Source organism: Myotis yumanensis, unplaced genomic scaffold (assembly GCF_028538775.1).
Source record: "Myotis yumanensis isolate MYYU_CA2020_CCGP unplaced genomic scaffold, mMyoYum1.0.hap1 SCAF_7, whole genome shotgun sequence".
In the NCBI taxonomy this organism is placed as follows: Eukaryota; Metazoa; Chordata; class Mammalia; order Chiroptera; family Vespertilionidae; genus Myotis; species Myotis yumanensis.
This window is the reverse complement of record NW_027223758.1, coordinates 56,536,961-56,553,127: the sequence shown is the minus strand read 5'-3', so window position 1 is coordinate 56,553,127 and position 16,167 is coordinate 56,536,961. Positions and strand designations below refer to the sequence as shown.

The 16,167-nt window shown below is 41.7% G+C and overlaps 1 protein-coding gene across 4 annotated transcripts in view; it reads left to right on the top strand.

The window, feature by feature from the left end:
- YES1 (YES proto-oncogene 1, Src family tyrosine kinase) overlaps positions 1-16,167 on the top strand; it is a 56,806-nt gene that overhangs the window by 16,192 nt on the left and 24,447 nt on the right. The gene's annotated exons all lie outside the window — the stretch shown is intronic.

The following is a 16,167-nucleotide window of genomic DNA, read 5'->3' as shown; positions in this document are numbered from 1 at the left end:
TATTTTTTCTGATCTTTTCCCTTTTTTCCTTCCAAGTATTGAGGCGTCAACCTTCCTTCCAGATGGTTGGAGGGGTTGCAACATGGGGAGAGTGTGTGTGTGTGTGTTTTCTACTGAATTTATTGGGGTGATATTGGTTAATAAAAGTATATAGTTTTCAATACATCATCTACATATTGTATTAAAGAAGCCATATTCATATGTTAATTTGACTAATATTTATCTTTTGGGTCAATCCTAAACATTGATGGATAAAAGGATTCATAATTCAATTCTTGAATTCAACCTTTAAAAAATTGTATCTACTCAAGTCAAGGCACCATGTTAATTAAGCTTTTTAGAAGATAAAAAGGAAACTGTCCTATTCTGCTTATCAATTAAGTATACTACTTCCTTAGATAACCTGAAGAAATACTGTATTGGAGGTTTAAAGTTCAGTGGCAAATCAAGAGAAGAGAGAAATGCACATTTAGGAAAAGCTTGGTGGGGGTGGGATTTGAGTAGGGTTTGAAGAATAAATAAAATGGGCATGCCAGAGTAGCTGATAATGTGAATAAAGACAAAGAAAAGATGGAGAAGGCAAGATGTTTTCTGGTGTAGTTAATAGGTGTGCATTGAGCATAGGACTTCATTGTGGCTGCTCATCACCTGGGATGTCTGTTAAAATATACCCTCTTAAGTTCTACCTCCAGAAATTCTAATTCAGTGTACTTGGACTGAAAGCCAGGTATTTTCATTTTTTAATAAATATCTCAGGCTATTGTAGAGACATATTTCTATAACTTGAAGGTTTAAAGATGTTCAGTTTGACACAGTGGTAAACCCACTGGAGCTCTGAAGTTTTAACTGCCTCACCCCTTGGACAAGTTAACCCTCTGTGTATCAGGTCTTGCTTCTGTAGATGAGGGAAAAGTAATTGCTTTTCAGAGTATTTTGAGAATTTAATGAAATTATCCATTTAAAAAATATTTTCATTGATTTCAGAGAGGAAAGGAGAGGGAGAGAGATAGAAACATCAATGAGAGAGAATCATTGATCGGCTGCCTCCTGCATGCCCCACACTGGGGATTGAGCCCACAACCCAGGCATGTGCCCTTGACCAGAATTGAACCTGGGACCCTTCAGTCCACAGGCGGATGCTCTATCCACTGAGCCAAACCAGCCAGGGCGAAATTATCCATTTTAAGTGCTAAACAGTGGCTATCCCATTTAACTGTTCAATGTTAGCTATTTTTGTAGTTATTGTCATCTAATTAGAAGAAATGTATTTTACTAGATTATAAATAAGTTAATTAATTATTTTACCCTACATGCTTATTCAGACTAATTCTTGGTGTATTACCTTGTATTTAGTTACTTCTTTTTTGTTAATCCTCACCTGAGGATATTTCTCCTTTGATTGTTTTAAAATTCTTTATTATTGAAAGTTTTACATATATCTCCCCCCCCCCCCCCGCCATTGACCTCTCCCCGCCCCCCAGCACATGCCCCCCAACCCCCTATTGTCTATGTCCATTGGTCATGCTCATATGCATAGATACAAGTCCTTTGGTTGATCTCTTACCCTCCCCCCCACCCCCACACACATACACCCTCCCCTGCCTTCCTTCTGATGTTTGAACGGACTGTTAGATGCTTCTTTGTCTCTGGATCTATTTTTGTTCATCAGTTTATGTTGTTCATTATATTCCACAAATGAGTGAGGTCATGTGATATTTATCTTTCTCCCACTGGGAGGGATGGAGAGAGAGAGAGAGAGAGGTGTGAGAGAGACACATTGATTGGTTGCCTCCCCACACATGCACCAACCAGGGCCAGGAATCAAACCTGCTACCTAAATGTGTGCCCTTGACCGGGAATCAAACTCTTGACCCTTTGGTGCGAGGGGTGATGCTCCAGCCATTGACCAACAGAGTTTTAGTTCTTTTACTCATTTATTCATTAAAAGTTTTGAAATGTAGTGAATGTGCATAATATTAGGTATATGAAACATGAATGTCATAACTACTTGTCCTCTAATAGCTCACTTGATTTTTATTTTAGTAATTGGTAACTAAATATATGGTTAGCAAATTCAATAGTTTCTATTTGGGACAAAACAATATATAATAATTCATTTGAATTAATTTTAATTCACATAAAATGCAAAAATGGTATAGAAATTGTCAGGGGCTTTATTAATTTATTAAAGGTATAATTTTAAAATAGAACAAAATGCTATACTTTTGGAAACATTTAAAAAGTACATTTTAGATTTTTCTTTAAACATTTATTATTAGAGGGAAATTTGACAGTGTAAATCACAATATTCAAAAAGTAAACTTTGACTTCACTTATAGAAATCTTTTATATAAAAGTATTCATATATGGTCAATTCTCATTGTTTGCCATAGTTATGTTAGCAAATCACTGTGAACACTAAATTAGTGAATACTGAACCATTACTCCTAGAGAAAATACAAGGTCAGGTTCCTGCAAGCCTTTGTTCATAACATTTTCATCAGTTGACCAATACATAATCTTGTTTTATTTGTGCTTCTATTTAAAGACATCTGATTTAATACATATTGTTGATTCATTAACAGTGAACTTACAAGGGCACTATAACTCATGTCTGAATGAAGCTTATCTATAACTAGAGGCCCGGTGCACGAAATTCGTGCACTGGGGATGGGTGGGGGGTCCCTTAGCCCAGCATGTGCCCTCTTGCAGTCCAGGACCCCTCCCTTGTTACTGCCCACCTGCTTGCTGCTTCCTACCGCTTGGCTTGCTGCTCCTTAGTTCTGCCACGAAGGCCTTGGGTCTGCTGGGTGCCGGGCCTGCGGGTTTGTGTCTCTGATACCCACAGCAGCCCCAGCACCAAGGTGGCGGGCCTTGGGGCTGCTGGGTACAGGCCCCCCATGGCATGTTTGTGTCTTCTATCAGGCCCCAAGCAGCCCCAGCAGCCCCAGCACCACCTAAATAACTTAAGGGAAACTTTATTTAGTCTTCTTTTAAAAGCAATCTAGTTTAAAAATGAGTTGCAGTTAAGACAGAACAAAGAACATGGTACCTAAGAGTGAGATAGACTGACAGAGGAGAGGCTGGGCACTGGTCAGGGGCTTACATGCCAACTGTTCTACACCTGGGAAATGATATAAAATCGGTTTCTTTAGTTTTCTGCTTAATGGTCTTCTCCAGCACTGAGGTCAGGGGAGCCGCTTTCCAGCCCGTAGGCTGCTTCTCAGAGTCGAAATTTTCGCCATAGGCCTCTGCCTAGGACAGGACCTCTGCACCCCCAGGGTGCATAAACACACAGGGCTTCCATCAGGCTCTGCTGATCCCGGGGCGGGAGACCTCTCGGCTCCGCTGATCCAGGCAGCCAGGAGGCCTCTCAGCTCCGCTGATCCCGGGGCGGGAGGCCTCTTGGCTCCGCTGATTCCGGGGCGGGAGGCCTCTCGGCTCCATTGATTCCGGGGCCAGGAGGCCTCTCGGCTCCGCTGATCCCGGGGCGGGAGGCCTCTCTACTCCATTGATTCCGGGGCCGGGAGGCCTCTCGGCTCCACTGATCCCGGGGCCGAGAGGCCTCTCGGGTCCGCTGATCCAGGCGGCCGGGAGGCCTCTCGGCTCCATTGATTCCGGGGCCAGGAGGCCTCTCAGCTCCGCTGATCCCGGGGCGGGAGGCCTCTTGGCTCCGCTGATCCCGGGGCGGGAGGCCTCTCTACTCCATTGATTCCGGGGCCGGGAGGCCTCTCGGCTCCACTGATCCCGGGGCCGAGAGGCCTCTCGGGTCCGCTGATCCAGGCGGCCGGGAGGCCTCTCGGCTCCATTGATTCCGGGGCCAGGAGGCCTCTCAGCTCCGCTGATCCCGGGGCGGGAGGCTGCTTGGCTCCGCTGATCCCGGGGCCGGGAGGCCTCTCGGCTCCCCTGATCCCGGGGCCGGGAGGCCTCTCGGTCCGCTGATCCAGGCGGCCGGGAGGCCTCTCGGCTCCGTTGATTCCGGGGCCGGGAGGCCTCTCGGCTCCACTGATCCAGGCGGCTGGGAGCCTCTCGGCTCCGCTGATCCCAGCCTGGCTGGCCGCCATCTTGGCTGACAGTTAATTTGCATATACTCACTGATTAGCCAATGAAAAGGGTAGCGGTCGTACGCCAATTACCATGTTTCTCTTTTATTAGTGTAGATAATAAAAGGGTAATATGCTAATTAGACCGGACGTCATTCTGGACGTCCTTCCTGATGAAGCCGGGGCTGGAGGGAAGCCAGCCCGGGTCCTGGGTGCCTTCCAGCAGCTGGAGGAGGGAAACCCAGGTCCCGGAGGGAAGTCAGTGCCGCCGGCAGCTGGGGGAAGGAAGACCTACTCTTGCATGAATTTTTGTACATCAGGCCTCTAGTATAACATATTCTCTGTAAGGCACACCACAGCATTCTTGATTTAGGAACACTAAAGACAGCATTTCAGCACTAACACTTGGGGACCATTTTAATCAGTGACATCACCAACAAAAAGCACAAAAATGCAAAAGAAAAAAGAGTGGTACTAGATAGTGTGGGAAGGACACTTGTTTAGAGTATGAGAGCCTTGTTTGACCTGAGCTGGGGATGTGTGGATCTAGCAACTCAAATTTTTCATAGCTTTGTGCAAATGACCATAAAAGTGCCATGACCATTGATTTGTGGGTGGTGGGGGTGGGTGTGTTACAAGTAAATTTTAGTAAGCAGGGGCTAATTTGCAAATATGAAATCATGATAATGAAGATTTATTAATGTTATTCTTATATAATGAATGATGCAGAATGTCTTCTGGGCTAACTTAAAAAGAACATCTAATCTAATAAAAGAGAAACATGGAAATAGACCATACCTCCACTACACCCACAAGCCACGCCCACAAACCAATCAGGAGCAAATATGCAAATTAACCCAACTAAGATGGCGGCGGCCACGGAGCTGGAGCGAGCAGGAGGCTTGGGTTGCCCCTGGCGATGGAGGAAGCCAAGCTTCCCGCCTGCCCTGCTGGCCCTGAGCTCCGCTCAAGGTTACAAAGTTTCTATTATAGAAGATAAATAAATCCCAGATACCTGCTTTCAGCCTGCTGCCCTGGCCATCCTGAAAACGGCCATCAGCCCCTTACCCAGGCTTGCCAGGCACCCCAGTGGGACCCCCCACCCTGATCCAGGACACCCTTCAGGGCAAACCAGCCTGCCCCCACCCGTGTACCAGGCCTCTATCCTATATAATAAAGGGGTAATATGCAAATTGACCCTAACAGCAGAACCACTGGGAATGACTGGTCACTATGACACACACTGACCACCACGGGGCAGATGCTCAATGCAGGAGCTGCCCCCTGTGATCAGTGCGCTCCCACAGGGGGAGCTCTGCTCAGCCACAAGCCAGGCTGATGGCTGCCAGCACAGCGGTAGTGGGGGAGCCTCTCCAGTCTCCTCAGCAGCACTAAGGATATCTGACTGCAGCTTAGGCTTGGTCCCCCCTGGCAAGTGGACATCCCCCGAGGCTCCCGGGCTGTCAGAGGGATGTCTGACTGCCAGCTTAGGCCCGATCCCCCCGGGGCGTGGGCCTAAGCCAGCAGGTGGTCATCCCCCGAGGGGTCCCAGACTGCGAGAGGGCACAGGCCGGGCTGAGGGATTCCCCCCCTCCCGAGTGCTTGTGCACTGGGCCTCTAGTCCTATATAATAAAAGGCTAATAAGCACATCGACCAAACGGCTGAATGACTGGTTGCTGTGATGTGCACTGACCCCCAGGGGGCAGAAGCTCAACTCAGGAGCTGCCCCCTGGGGGTCAGTGCGCTCTCACAGGGGGAGCACCACCCAGCCAGAAGCCCTGAGCCGGGCTCATGCTGGTGAGTGCAGTGGTGGTGGCGGGAGCCTCTCCCACCTGTGTGGCAGCACTAAGGATGTCCAACTGATGGCTTAGGTCCGCTCCCCGTGGGGAAGAGGCTAAGCCGTCAGTCGGACATCCCCCAAGGACTCCTGGACTGTGAGAGGGTGCAGGCTGGACTGAGGGATTCCTCCCCTAACACTCCCCCCCCCCCCCCCCCCGCAAGAATTTCGTCCACCGGGCCTCTAGTCTATATGTGTGTGTGTATATATATATATATATATATATATATATATATATATATATATATATATAAAGCTGTGACCAGCCAACCGGCCCATACATATGACATGCACTGACCACCAGGGGGCAGACACTCAACATAGAAGCTGCCAAGCTGTGGTGACTTGACAGCAGCGGTTCTCGGGCAATGCACCCTGGAACCAGAGAGGAGGGAGCCTGATTCCTTTCAATGTGCACAAATCTGTGCACTGAGCCACTAGTAGTACATATGAAGATCTCAAAGAAATTTAGTATGCAAGGAGCAGAGTATACAAGAAGATGAATGGAAAGAGAGGAGCCAAGAGAGGAAAATAAAGTAAATCATGCAGGGCCTTCTGTTTCATATTAAAGAGTTTAGACTTTATATTGGAAGCTAGAGGGGACTGGGACATTGAAGGCTCCTAATCAGATTTTCTTTTTAAAAAAACAAACACTCTTCACACCACAGCCTTTAGAAAAGACTGGAGAAATTGTAACCCTAGAGACATAGAGATTGGGTAAAAAAGCCTTTTCAGTAATCCAGACAAAAATGATTAGTAGTCAAGGGAAGTAGTGATTAGTTGAGAGAAGTAGAAGAATTTTGGAATTACAGGATAATATAATCTTGTCTTGGTGACTGACTAGATATATGGGTCATGGGAGAGGGTATGAGTTCAGAATGACTCTCAGGTTTCAGACTAAGGCAGCAAGGTGGATGGGAACACTGTCCTTACCATTCATTGAGACATGGGTGATAGAGAAGGAAGAGTGGATTTTGATGGGAAAGATACCATGACCCCTTTTGGACATGGTAAATTTGAGGTTCCTTGAAGATGTTCCAGTGGTTAAGAATGGATAGCTGTACCAGCTAAAAGAGCCTCTTCTAGTGAGTGGATATTTTGACAAAACAAGATTCATCTTCAATCTTTATGTTTCTAGAAGAGAATATCTGTAGATATGTAATACGATATTTTAAAAGGTCTAAGAGACTTCTCATCAAATTGAAAAGTAAAATCATGCTCTCTTCCAACAAATTGCTAGAAAGTAATTGTTTGTCTTTGCCATTCTATTGTGTAATTACCGTTATTCTGTAGCCTTTTATTTTTAGAAGAAAAACAGGCTTATTTAAAGGCAAAGTTGGTATCTCATATATCTTTTTACATAGTAGATATCCAGGGAGTTATATTAGCATTGATTTTAAATGAAACAAAAACTAAGAACGTTAAATAATAAACATTCAAGTACCTACTGTATACCAAAACCAAAGCCTTTAAAAATTATTAATGACAGGACATAATTTTTTTAATGGAAATTAAAAATTAAAATAAAGATATCTTTTAACATATTTGGCAATTACATTTTTGAAGCAAATATTTTAAGATTATTTGTATTAAACTTTAACAAAACCACAATAAACTATTTACTTCATGTAGTAGTATAACATCTTACTTGAGAAAGGATATTAGATAGCAAAATAAGCTTAAAAGGACAGTGTTTTAAAAGAAAATGTTTATAACTTCTGTACATCTAAAATTTTTTCAAAATTAAATTTTTTATAACTGCAAAAAAGATAGTGGTTTTAAACATACATAATATAGATGTTACAATTAAGTTCTTGGGTATCAATCAAAACTTAAACATTTTTTTTCTTATTACTGTTAGAAATATTAGCTTAAGAATGAGAGATGAGGATACAGCTTCTGCTAATTCCTGAGAAAAGGCTAGTGATTTAACAGTATACAATACCTGTATCAAAAGACATCAAAAATCAGAAAGGTTCCTAGTCTCTGAAAGCTGTAATAGATTAAACTGATTTACTTCATGCCTTGCTTCCCTAATTTACTTCTTTTTTTTAATCTTTTCTCTTTTTTAATTGTTTTATTGCTTAAAGTATTACAAAGAGTATTATATATGTCTCCTTTTTTTATCTCCAGCCATGCTCCTCATCATGTGACGTATTTTGGTTTTTAAAACACACCTGATTGTTCCTTGCTTGTTGCTATTGCCAAAAGCTCCTTCTCCCCAAATATTCTGCATTTAGTTTCCTGTTTAGAGTTGCGTATTTGATTTATATAACTGTTAAATTAAGTTTTAAATCTATTGACTAAAACATACATTGAAACTCAAGATAATGAGTAAAAGTATGATGGAAATAAAGTAAACACCACAGGAATTTGGGAAAAATCAAAGAGTGTTGGGTCAATTTTATAAATTGATATTTTAACAAATGTGTCTATCTTATTTCTTCTGCTCTTTAGTCTTAAAGAGATTTTATAAAAACAGAAGGGATATATTCATTATTATAGAAATAGTTGCATGATATGTTTTTAAGGTTTAAAACTACCTAAAGAAGAACCCATACAATGTCAGAGGAGTATGTAATTGACATAAGGACTTGAAAGTAATACAGTAAATTGTTTACTGTAATTTGCAGGTCAAGTCTTGATAAAGGAAAGTAGGTAAAGTATGAAAATCTGAGAGGATAAAAAATTTTAAGATAGGTATAAAATCAGTTTTGTCAAGAGTTGACTGTAGAGGAAAGTATGCTTAATAAATATTTTGTAAGTGCCTGTCTACAAACAAACTGGTTTTAATAATTGTCTATAGTGGCTAAAGGTAATCAACTTTTACCTGGGATCTTCATAATTGATCTGTTCTATGTTGAATTTCATAATTTCTTTAAAATCTTGGGCTTTTTGTAATTTGTGATTTTTTTAAACTATGAATTTTAAGTTTTCTTTAGAATTTTTAACATATTTATATTAGGTCCTTCATATGACTGATTTCATTGAAGAAACTATGAGGAACCACCAGGAATTTAGAATGAGTTGGCTTACTTTTTCTTTGGGGTCAATTGTTTGTATATATAAAAATACCACAAAAAAAAAGGAAGGAAAAAGATGGTAGCAAATTACTAAAGTACTATCAGTGAGCCCTGCAAGCTCAGTTTTCCATTGCTCACATTTGCTGTTCTTTCTGTCCTTGGAAAATTAAGTTCTTTGTTTGCTTTTACTAGACAAAGTGCACGCCCTTTAGTAGTCTGCTGTTTCCTCCTCTCTGCTCTGTTTTCTATTTCATAGCTCTGCCTGTCCTTTGTGCTTTATGCTAAAAGGAGGGGATTTAAAAATGAAAGAGAAAAATCATTGGCTGTGTTTATCGCCTATAGAGTACCGTGACCTATGGAGAGTGATCATTTTCTATCTTAAGAAATTAAGTCTAGACTTATATGCATGCATATAAGATTAACCAATGGACACAAGACACGGGGCGGGGGGGGGGGGGGGGGCGGGGGGGTAGGGGCCGGGGGAATGTCAAGGGGGGGAAAAAAGGAGACATATGTAATACTCTTTGTAATACTTTAAGAAATAAAAATTATTTAAAAAAAACCAAACAAACAAACAAAAAAAAAGAAATTAAGTCTATAAATTTATTTCTCTAGAATTTCCTAAAGATTTAAATTGGAGCCATCTGGGCAAAATGCCAAACTAGCCTTTTCTTCCCTGCTGGATACAGCATATAAAGTCACAATTATTTAGCTTGCTAGAGTTAGTTTATAGAAATAAAATACATTTAAATGTTTTTTTAAGAGTTCAGAAGTATATGAAATCATCTGAGAATTTTAAATCACTGTTAATACTGATAAGGCAACATGGTCAGGGTGGAGAGGGACAGGATGATGCTTTCAGTTAGATTTGTGTTGTAGGTGGAGTAGTGAAGTCCATTGCCAATAATGTTATCATGTGGTAACATTTTCTGAAGGGCTAATATTTAATAACTTATTAAAGAACAGAAAATGTTATATGCAGGGCTTCCCTAAAGGCTTTCTGGGAATAATGCAGCATAGAACTCAGAAAACCCAGCTCCCTAGTTGTGTTTACTTTTTAGCCTCATCTCCTTGAGCAGGTGACTGAACCCTCCCCAGGCTTTAGGTTCTTTATTAAATATAAAATGTAGAGAATACCTCTATTCTTTTCCTTCTGACAAATTAAGATTATTATGGGGTCAAATTAAATATTAAAGTACTTTGGAAACAAAGCACTGTCAAAGTGTAAAATATTTTTAAAACAAAATTCCTTTAACACCCAGTACAGTGTAAAATGTTATCAGCTAATGATTGAGGCAGATGCATTTAAAAAATTATTTCAAATTTGTGTCAGCGCTACTAAATACACTGTTACAAAGTATCCTATACTGATAACAGTATAGGAAATTCTAATAATGTCACGTGATAGAAAGTTGAAAAACTTTTATTTGACTTACAGAATTGATAACTTAGGAAATAGAAAATCTGCAAGTATTTCTAGAACTCTTGCTATATACTTATCTCTTTGGGGAAAAATAAATATTAGGCAGGTTATTGGAAAGAATTAGATTAGGTTACAATCCAGTGATTTAGTCTTTCAGCAAAAATTAAATAGCCCAGCTAGTATGGCTCAGTAGTTGAGCATTGACCTATGATCCAAGGGATCATGGTTGGATTCCTGATCAGAGCATAGGTCTGGATTGCTGGCTCAATCCGCAATTGGGGTGTGCAGGAGGCAGCCAATCAGTGATTCTTCCTCACCATTGATGTTTCTCTCTTTCTTCCTCTCCTTCTCTGAAATCAATTAAAAAAAAAAAAAAAAGAAAAAGAAGCTGGAGGACAGGTTAAGAGAAGTAATGAAAAACTGATAGGGTGAAGAAAAAAACTGACTCTTGAAGGAAAAGAAGTTAGGAATGTCTTGCAGAGAGACAGGCCTAAACAAGGGTCTTGAATGGACAAAAAAGTGAAAAAGAGGGGTTATAGAAGCTAGGAATAGAAATGTGGGTTGAGTGGATAATTATAGTAACCTCTGATATAAATTGATGTATTTCAGTTGGCCTGTTATCAAATTAAAAATACTGGTTTTCATATTTTTTTCCTCCGTACAGCTGCTATTCTTTCAAAGGCTAACTTTATGTAATTGTTAACAATGTTCTATTAATATTTAGACCTTGGATATAGGTAATCTTGAAAGTACTTTGTATGGATTTTTAAAATATTTTTACATTTAACATATTTTGCAGATATATAGTGATTGTTGGTTAAAATTCATCCTTCAACTTTGAGTATTGAGTCAGAAGTTGTCAATCTGGTACCTTTAAAAGTTTGCATTGCCCTAACCAGTTTGGCTCAGTGGATAGAGCGTCAGCCTGCGGACTCAAGGGTCCCAGGTTCGATTCCTGTCAAGGGCATGTACCTTGGTTGCGGGCACATCCCCAGTGGGGAGTGTACAGGAGGCAGCTGATCGATGTTTCTCTCTCATCGATGTTTCTGACTCTCTATCCCTCTTCCTTCCTCTCTGTAAAAAATCAGTAAACTATATTTAAAAAAAAAGTTTGCATTTATTAGAAGACTTAGAAGTTTGGACATATCTTGAGATGCTAATTGGCCTTTTGTATTTCATTTGTGAATTGCCTTTTGATAAGCTTTCCTATTTTTCTGAGGGGTTATCCTTATTTTTTCATGTGTAAGAGTTGTCTATGTTAAGAAGGTCAACCAGTTTTCATATATACACATTCATGTGTGTGTTGAGAAAGCAAGTATGAGCAATGAGAAAGTACAAAGATAATTATTTCTCATATCTTTAGCTTCACTTAAGAGTGTACCACCTCTGCTTCCCACATGAAAGTTAAATAATCATGCCTATTCATATTTTTTTAAGGTATCTGCTTTTACATTATGCTTTAACAGTTTTCCAACACTAGATTATTAAATGACTTACCTTTAATTTCTAATAACACTTCTAGAAGCAATTGCCTTTCATATGTTTAGCTATAATTCTCATGGTGTCTTCAGTAGGTATTTAGATTTCCAATCCCAATCATGTTTCAGTGCTGTCACATCCTCAGAATATACCCATTAAGATAATGAGCTGAAAAAACCTTCTAACTCTGAGATTCTGTTTCTATTTTAACATTTATAGCTACACTAAAGGCCCAATGCATGAAATTTGTGCAAGGGACTCCTAGGCTGCTGCCCCAGCCCTCGCAATGGCAGCCCCAGAAGGACGTCCGGAAGGATGTCTGGTCTAATTCGCATATTATGCTTTTATTATTATAGATTTTTAACTAATGTTGTATAGCCTAGGTGAGTGGTCAGCAAACTGCAGCCCCTTGAGTGTGGCTCTTCCACAAAATACCATGTGCGGGCGCGCATGTACAGTGCGATTGAAACTTCGTGGCTACACTCAAGGGGCCAAAGAGCCGCATATGGCTCTCGAGCCGCAGTTTGCCAACCACTGGCCTAGGTTGTTTTTCAGAATTTAGGAGGCACACATCTTATCACTCACTTCCCCTTTGAATGCCATATAAGAAGGGAAAATCTGTAAAATAAGAATGACTTTTGAAAGTAAATGAATTAGAGAGAACCAAGGTGGTGGCAGAGGTAAACACCTGTATTTGCTGCCTCTCACAACCACATCAAAATTACAACTAAAAGACAGAACAACTATCATCAAGAACCGCAGGAAAGCTGGCAGAGTTGAAGTACTACAAAGAGAGGTGAAGAAAGCACATTGAGACTGGTAGGAGGCACGGAGGCGCGGAACGGGCTGGCACCAGGGTGTGCTGCTTTTTTTAATCGGGAGGGAGATACAAGCTCCCGCTTGCTCTGAACTCCAGTTCCGGGCGAGACTCTGGGGGACCCAGACACATACGGGGAGAAACTGGACTGTCTGGCATCGGGGCAGGAGCACGAGGGCGGCTTTCCAGACGGAGGTGCTCGCAGCGGTCATTGTTCCTGCGCTGGGACCTCTCTGGTGCAGGGCTGACTGGCAGCCATTGCTGTTTGCTCCGCCCTGGGGATTCCCTGAGACCCCACCCCACCCAATTTACAACCCCACCCAAGCTATGCTCAGCAGCTATTGCATATGAATGGCCTGTGCTTTCTCAGCTTAAAACCTGTCATAAACAGGAAGCAGCTGGGTCAGGGGGCCCCAAAGCTATCAAAAGAAGGCCCAAGAACCAGCGTCTTGCTTCACAGCTGGGCCTCTCTGGGCACTTCCAAACCCAATACAAAGAGGAGGAATCTGCAGATCTTTCTGTAGCTCTTGCTTGGTGGCCCCAGGCAGTGGCTGACTTTGCACTTCCTTGGAGATCCAAGAGCCAGTGTATCCAGTGGTCAGTGCGAGACCATACCAGATTACAACTCTTCACATCCATAAGTGACACACTCAAGGGGCAGACTCAGTGAGCACCAAAGCCCCACTGAAGCACATCCTGCACCATAAGGGTATATCTCCTGCACGGCAGCTCTTCCATTGTAGACATAGCTGGTGTTCTCACAGCCAATTGGCCTGGAGGTCAATTCCTCCCAGTGACACCAACAACAATCAAGGCTTTACTACAGGACTGTGCACACAGCCCACAAAGGGTTGCACCAAGAGTGTCCACCTCAGGTGATTGGGGAGGCTGAGCCACTGGGCCCTAAGGACACCTACCACACAAGGCCACTCTGTCAATTCAAGGAGACTTAGCAGCTACCCAATACATATAAAACAAACACAGGGAAGCAGCCAAAATGCGGAGACAAAGAAACATGTCACAAATGAAAAAAATGGAAGAAAGCAAAATGCTGGATATAGAGTTCAAAACCACAGTTATAAGGTTACTCAAGAATCTTCTAGAACAGGGGTGGGCAAACTTTTTGACTCGAAGGCCACAATGGTTTTTTTTTTTTTTTTTTTTTTTTTTTTCACAATGGGTTCTTAAACTGGACCGGAGGACCGGAACAAAAGCATGGATGGAGTGTGGATCTTAGTGAGAATGCCAAAAAAATGGAAAAGGACCAGTCAGAAATTAAGCATATACTGACCGAAATAAAGAATAATATACAGAGATTCAACAGTAGACTAGAGCCGTGGTCGGCAAACCGTGGTTCACAAGCCACATGCGGCTCTTCGGCCCCTTGAGTGTGGCTCTTCCACAAAATACCACGTGCGGGCGTGCACGTACAGTGCGATTGAAACTTCGTGGCCCATGCGCAGAAGTCGGTATTTTGTGGAAGAGCCTGTATTTTGTGGAAGAGCCACACTCAAGGGGCCAAAGAGCCGCATGTGGCTTGCGAGCCGCAGTTTGCCGACCACTGGACTAGAGGATCCCAAGAATCAAGTCAAAGATTTGAAATACGAGGAAGCAAAAAACACCCAACCAGAAAAGCAAAAAGAATCCAAAAATATGAAGAAAGTGTAAGGAGCCTCGGGGACAACTTCAAGCGTACCAACATCCAAATTATGGGGGTGCCAGAAGAAGAGAGAGGGCAAAATATTGAAAACCTATTTGAAGAAATAATGACAGAAAACTTCCCCTATCTGGTGAAAGAAATAGACTTACAAGTCCAGGAAGCGCAGAGAACCCCAAACAAGAGGAATCCAAAGAGGACCACACCAAGACACGTCATAATTAAAATGCCAAGAGCAAAAGACAAAGAGAGAATCTTAAAAGCAGCAAGAGAACAACAGTCAGTTAGTTATCTACAAGGAAGTACCCATGTGACTGTCAGCTGATTTCTCAACAGAAACTAAGCAGTCCAGAAGGGAGTGGCAAGAAGTATTCAAAGTGATGAATAGCAAGAATCTACAACCAAGATTACTCTATCCAGCAAAGCTATCATTCAGAATTGAAGGTCAGATAAAGAGCTTCACTGATAAGAAAAAGCTAAAGGAGTTCATCACCACCAAACCAGTATTATATGAAATGCTGAAGGGTATTCTTTAAGAAGAGGAATAAGAAAAAGGTAAAGATAAAAGTTTATGAACAACAAAGTGACAAATACATATCAACAAGTGAATCTAAAAATCAAATGAATAAAAAATCTGATGAACAGAATAAACTGGTGAAAGTAATAGAATCAGGGGCATGGAAAGGGAGCAGACTGACAGTTTTTGGGGGGAAAGGGTGTGTGAGGTGCAGGAAGAGATTGGGCAAAGATCTTACACCTATTGATGAGGACCATGGAGGGGTGAGGGCCTGGGGGGGCGGGTGGGAACTGGGTGGAGGGGAGCTGCGGGGTGCGGGGGGGGGGGGTGGAGGAACATCTGTAATAATCTGAACAATAAAGATTTTTTAAAAAGTTAGTGAATTAATGAAATCTCCGTTACTGCTGCTTCTGGAAGTGAAAAAAATGCAGATTTTGTAATATTAGTAAACCTACTGTATGCATGTCACATTGATAGGTTGTGTAGTGTATAAGAAATGAGTAATTCTTGCTTTTAAGAAATGTATTGCCAGTAATTTGGAGGTAGGGTGGGAATTAGGCCAGTAAACCCCCTTACCCTCCCCCCTCCCCCCCAAAAAAAAGGAGTAAGTCAAGAGTTCATACAGAAATTTTCCCAAGCCCTGGCCAACGTGACTCTATAGAAAAATCTTCTCAAGCCTTGACCAATATAGCTGTTGGTTGGAGCATTGTACCGTACACTGAAGGGTGGTGGATTTGATTTCCTGTCAGGGCACATACCAGGTTTCGGGTTCATCCCCCATCTGGGGGAGTACAGGAGGCAGCCAGTTGATGTTCCTCTCTCTCTCCCCTCCCTCTCCCTTCCCCCTCCCTTCTCTGAAATGAATAAAAATTTTTTTTTGAAAAAAAAATAGGAGATGAAATTGGAAGGATAGATTGGGGTCAAATTGGGTAAGCATTGGGGCAGTGTCTATGGATAAAGAAGGGGAAAGATGTGAAAGATGTGGAGCTGCACTGTCCTAAATGGTAGCCATTAGCTACATACAGCTATTGTGCCTGGCCCAAATTGAGATGTACTGTAAGTTTAAAATAGATACCAGATTCTAAGATTTAGCACACACACAAAAAAACCACATGAAACATCTCATTAAAAACTTGTATATTGATATGTTGAAATAATTATATTTTAGATGTATCGGGTTAAATAAAATTTACTAAAATTCTACCTGTTTCTTTTTATTATTTTTAATGTGGCTCCTAGAAACTTTATATTGTGGCTCAGATTACATTTCTATTACATACTGCTGGTATAGGTTGGAGTATAACCAGTATTTGCTAATACCTACTATGTGCCAGATGTTATCTAGAACTTGTAATAAATGAGTTACTCCT